This window comes from Cetorhinus maximus, chromosome 23 (assembly GCF_964194155.1).
Source record: "Cetorhinus maximus chromosome 23, sCetMax3.hap1.1, whole genome shotgun sequence".
NCBI lineage: Eukaryota > Metazoa > Chordata > Chondrichthyes > Lamniformes > Cetorhinidae > Cetorhinus > Cetorhinus maximus.
In genome coordinates, this window is record NC_135901.1 from 22,625,138 (window position 1) to 22,630,872 (window position 5,735).

At 50.8% G+C, this 5,735-nt stretch overlaps 1 protein-coding gene across 1 annotated transcript in view; it reads left to right on the top strand.

Annotated features, from left to right (window-relative positions):
* Positions 1 to 5,735, top strand: part of LOC144697113 (uncharacterized) — a 425,270-nt gene that overhangs the window by 112,225 nt on the left and 307,310 nt on the right. The window lies entirely within an intron of this gene.

Genomic DNA, 5,735 nt, shown 5'->3' on the forward strand with positions numbered 1-5,735 from the left:
CAGTACTGAGGGAGTGCTACAATGTCAGGGGGTGAGTACTTAGGCAGTGCTGCACTGTCGGAGGGTCAGTACTGAGGGAGTGCTACAACGTCAGGGGGTGAGTACTTAGGCAGTGCTGCACTGTCGGAGGGTCAGTACTGAGGGATTGCTGCACTGCTGAGGGATGGGGTGGGCCAGTACAAAGGGAGCGCTTGCCTGTTGGAGGGTTAGTGCTGAGGGGCTGCTGCCCTGTCGGAGGGTCAGTACTGAGGGAGTGCTGTACTGTCAGAGGGTCAGTACTGAGGATGACCTGCACTGTCAGAGGGTCAGTACTGAGGGAGCGCTGTACTGTCAGAGGTTCAGTATTGAGGGAGCGCTGCATTGTTCAGTACTGAGAGAGTGCTGCAGTGTTGGAGCGGGGTTCAATACAGAGGGAGTGCTTCCTCTGAGAGGGTCAGCACTGAAGGAACGATGTACTGTGGGTGTGTTGCACTGTTGGGTGCGGGGAGAGTCAGTACTGAGGCAGCACCGCCCTGTCAGAGGGTCAGTACTGAGGGAGTGCTGCACTGTCATAGGGTCAATGCTGAGAGAGTGCTGCGTTGTTGGAGGGTCGGCACTGAGGGAGTGCTGTACTGTCAGAGAGCCAGTACTGAGGAAGTGCTGCACTGTCAGAGGGTCAGAACTAAGGGAGCGCTGCACTGTTGCAGGGTCAGTACTGAAGGAGTGCTGCACTGTTGAGGGTTGGGGGGGTTGGGGGGTGGAGGGGTGGGGTGGAGTGGTCATACTGAGGGAGCACTGGCCTGTAGGAGGGTCAGTGAAGAGGGAGTTCGGCCATATCAGTGGTTGAGTACTGCACTGTTGGAGGGTCAGTACTGAGGTATCGCTGCCCTGTCAGAGGCTCAGTACTGAGGGAGCGCTACCCTGTCAGAGGGTCAGTACTGAGGGAGTGCTGCACTGTTGGACGGCCAGTACTGACGAAGCGCTGCCCTGTCGGAGGGTGAGTACTGAGGGAATGCTGCACTGTTGGAGGGTCAGTACTGAAGAAGCGCTGCACTGTCAGAGAGTGAGTACTGAGGGAGTGCTGTCCTGTCAGAGACTGAGTACTGGGGGAGTGCTGCACTGCTGGATAGTCAGTAATGAGGGAGTGCTATACTGTCAAATGGTGAGTACTGAGGGAATGCTGCACTGTAGGAGGGTCAGTAATGAGGCAGCGCTGCCCTATCAGAGGGTGAGTGCTGCACTGTTGGAGGGTAAGTAGTGAGGGAGCTCTGCCATGTCGGAGAGTCAGTACTGAGGGAGTGCTGCACTGCCAGAGGGTGGTTACTGACGGAGTACTGCACTGTCAGATGGTGAGTACTGAGGGAATTCTGCACTGTCAGCGGGTGAATAGTGAGGGAATGCTGCACTGTTGGAGGGTCAGTACTGAAGGAGTGCTGCCCTGTAGGAGGGTAAGTACTGAGGGAGTGCTGCACTGTTGTGGGTGGGGAAGTGTGGTCAGTACTGTGGGATTGCTGGCCTGTCAGAGGGTCAGTGATGATTGAGTGCTGCCCTCTCAGTGTTAGTGCTGCACTGTTGGAGGGTCAGTGCTGAGGGAGTGCTACGCTGTCAGAGGGTGAGTACTGATGGAATGCAGCAATGTTGGAGGGTCAGTACTGAGGGAGTGCAGCACAGTTGGAGGGTAAGTACTGAGGGAGCGCTGCCCTGTTTGCGGCTCTGTACTGAGGGTGCGCTGCCCTGTCAGAGGGTCAGTACTGAGGGCGGGTGGCACTTTTGAGGGTGGGGGTGGGGTGAGTACTGAGGGAGAGATGGCCTGCTGAAGGTTCAGTGCTGAGGGAGTTCTGCACTGTCAGAGGGTGAGTGCTGCACTGTTGGATGGTCAGTAGTGAGGGAGTGCTGCCCTGTCGGAGGGTGAGTACGGAGCGAGTGTTGTACGTTTGGAGGGTCAGTACTGAGGGAGCGCTTTCTTGTCGGAGGTTCAGTACTGATGAGGGAGTGCTGCCCTTTCAGAAGGTCAGAATTGAGGGAGCGCTGCCTTATCGGAGGGTCAGTAATGAGGGAGTGCTGCTCTGTTAGATGGTCAGTAATGAGGGAGCGCTGCACTGATGGTGGGTCAGTAATGAGGAAGTGCTGCACTCTCAGCGGGTGAACACTCAAGGAGTGCAGCACTGTTGGAGGTTGAGTACTGAGGGAGTGCTGCACTGTCAGATGGTGAGTACAGAGGGAATGCTGCAATGTTGGAGGGTCAGTAATGAGGGAGCGCTGCCCTGGCAGAAGTTCAGTATTGAGGGAACACTGCCCCATCAGAGGGTCTGTACTGAGGGAGCGCTGCACTGTCAGATGATGCGTACTGAGGAAGTGCTGCCCTGTCGGAGGCTCAGTACTGAGGGAGCGCTGCCCTGTCGGAGGCTCAGTACTGAGGGAGCGCTGCCCTGTTGGAGGGTCAGTACAGAGGGGGAGCGCTGCCCTGTCGGAGCGTCAGTACAGAGGGGGAGCGCTGCCCTGTCAGAGGGTCAACACTGAGGGAGCGTTGCCCTGTCAGAGGGTCAACACTGAGGGAGCGCTGCCCTGTCGGAGCCTCAGCACTGAGGGAGCGCTGCACTGTCGGACTGCCAGTACTGACGAAGCGCTGCCCTGTCGGAGGGTGAGTATTGAGAGAGTGCTGCACTGTTGGAGGGTCAGAACTGAGGGAGCGCTGCCCTGTCAGAGGGTCAGTAATGAATGAGCGCTACCCTGTTGGAGGGTGACTACTGAGGGAGTGTTGCACTGTCGGAGGGATGACAGTCGGATGATACATTAAACCGAGGCCCTGTCTTCTCCAGTTGGCATTAAGCAGCTAATTCTCTTCAACTGAATTACTTGTTAACTTTGATGTGCTCCATGCAAACCACCTTCCTGTGGAACTAAGAAATTATTGGGATGGATCAATGATTACTGGCCATCTTCTAGTTGTCTCTATCAATGTATGACGTTTTATACCCTAATCCTCTAGACATATATACACGGGGCTCGGAATTGGGATGGTCGAAATTAAACACTTTTTTGTTAAACTTAAAGATAGTTTGTCCTGTTGTAAAATTGTTTTTTCATTCTTTCATTTATTGCCCATTCCTAATTGCCCTTGAGGAGGTGGCAGTGAGTTGCCTCCTTGAACACCCACAGTGCTGTTAGGTAGGGAGTTCCAGCGACAGTGAAGGAACTGCGATATATTTCCAACTCAGGATAGTATGTGATGTGGAGGAGAACTTCCAGGTGGTGGTATTCCCATTTATCTGCTGCCCTTGTCCTTCGAGGCGGTGAAGGTTGCAGGTTTGGGATGTACTGTCGAAGGATACTTGGTGAGTTGCTGCAGTGCATCTTGAAGATGGGGCACACTGCTGCCACTGTGCGTCGGTGGTGGAGGGAGTGAATGTTTGTGGATGTGGTGCCAATCAAGTGGGCTGCTTTGTCCTGGATAGTGTCGAGCTTTTTGTGTGTTGTGGGAGCTGCACTCATACAGGCAAGTTTAGTGTATTCCATCACACTCCTGACTTGTGCCTTGTAGATGGTGGACAGGCTTTGGGGAGTCAGGAGGTGAGTTACTCACCTCAGAATTCGCAGTCTGTAGCTCTTGTAGCTATAGTATTTTAAATGGCTAGTCCAGTTCAGTTTCTGGTCAAAGGTAACCTCCTAGGATGTTGATAGTGGGGGATTCAGTGATGTTAATGTCATTGAACATCAAGGGGAGATGGTTAGATTCTCTCTTGTTGGCAATTGTCATTGCCTGGCACTTAACGATTCACGAATGTTACTTAAAGAAGTGGTTCAAATTGTTCATCCCCCAAGATGCTCCTGAGTTTAGTGTGTCACTGTACAATTTAGCTGAGTGCACTGCTAATGTTCTATTGAATGGCGAACTTTAATCTGTCAGACAATAGATTATTAGGCAAGAAGGGGCCAGCATGGAGCAGAGGGAGAATATTCAGCCCCTCGGGCCTGCTCTGCCATTCAATAAGATCGTAGCTGATCTTCTACCTCACTCCACTTCCTCACCCTACATATCCCCATATCCCTTAATATCCAAAAACTTATCAATCTCAGTCTTGAATATACTCAACGACTGAGCATCCACAATTTTTTAGGGCAGGGAATTCCGAAGGTTCACAATGCACTGAGCGAAGAAGTTTCTTCTCATCTCAGTCCAAAACTGTCAACCCTTTATCCTGAGACTGTGACCCCCTCCGCCCCCCCGCGCCCGTTCTGCCCCTCCAGCCAGGGTGGAAATCCGGACATGGAAATATATCACCGTTCCTTCACTGTCGCTGGGTCAAAATACTGGAATTCCCTCCCCAACAGCACTGTGGGTGTACCTACACCACATGGACTGCAGCGGTTAAAGAAGGCAGCTCATCACCACCTTCTCAAGGGGCAATAAGGGATGGGCAATAAATACTGGCCCAGCCAACGAAGCCCACATCCTGTGAACGAATTTTTTAAAATAAAAGTGATCGCCTATTGTCTCAAATTCTAACTTGATGGTGGACAGATTGGCATGTGGCATTTTTTTCAGGCACCATCTAGTTTCTGGGACAGCTTTGCTGAATCATCTGGCACAGTGTGCATGACTAGAGGTCTATAAAGATTCGAGCTTTCCATCACAATCTATAAAGTGAGACAAGGACAGAGGTCACATCTCTACCCAAACGGGAATCAGGATAATTGTGTATATTTCTCAGTCTATCCGCTGCTTCGAGGCATTATGTCTATCAAGGAGTGGATTAAGGAGAAGAAAAGGCTTGCGTTGCCATTAAATTAGAGCACAGAAGATGGCCATTTGGCCCATTATGACTGTGCTGGCTCTCTGAAAGAACAGTCATGCAAGTTCTTGTACAATCATATTGATTTTATATTCTGTGCCTCCATTTATAAACTCAAGGAACCCATATGCTTTTAGTACCACCTTATCAACTCCGTTGATTTGAACAGTAGCCTTGTGATCATGTCACTGGGCTAATAATCTAGAGACGTGAGTTCAAATCCCACCTTGGCAGGAAGGAATTTAAATTAAGTTCATTAAATAAATCTGGAATTAACAGTGATCATGATACTATCATTCTTGTTGTAAAAACCCATCTGGTTCATTAATGTCCTTAAGGGAAGGAAATCTGCCATCCTTACCCGGTCTGGCCTGCATGTGATTCCAGAACCACAGCAATGTGGTTGACTCCTAACTGCCCTCTGCAATGGCCCAGCAAGCCACTCAGTGGAATTCAAGAAGGCAAATCCCCATCAACTTCTCAAGGGAGGGGCAATAAATGCTAGCCATGACTGAACGGAAAATAAGGGACCTGCCATCTTTAGGTTTGGGCTAATGTCTCTCTGCTCATCTCCACATGACCCATACGTTACATTTCGTGGTGGCACAATAATCAAGGGTTGCGTTCAATTCTGAGGATACTAGCTTGGCTGCCAGGAAGTGGGAACTTCAGTAAGGAACGCAACAACTAAACTCAGAGTAGGTGGCCATGGAAGGTGTTTAGGTGTAGAGAGACTGTATAAAAAACTACATAACATTGTGGTGTGAGCATTCATCTTTTTATTGTCGTGTTCAGAAGGTGCCAGTGTGTGGTGCACTCATGTTCCTCCATCTTTGGCAGGAAGTGATCATTCTGGCTTCCTGTTATGGTGTGGTGAAGACAGCAGAGACAAGGTGTGTATAGTCTGGGATCCTTGAAAGCCCGTGTCTCTCGTGTGGAGACATCAGTTGCAAGTTTCATGGT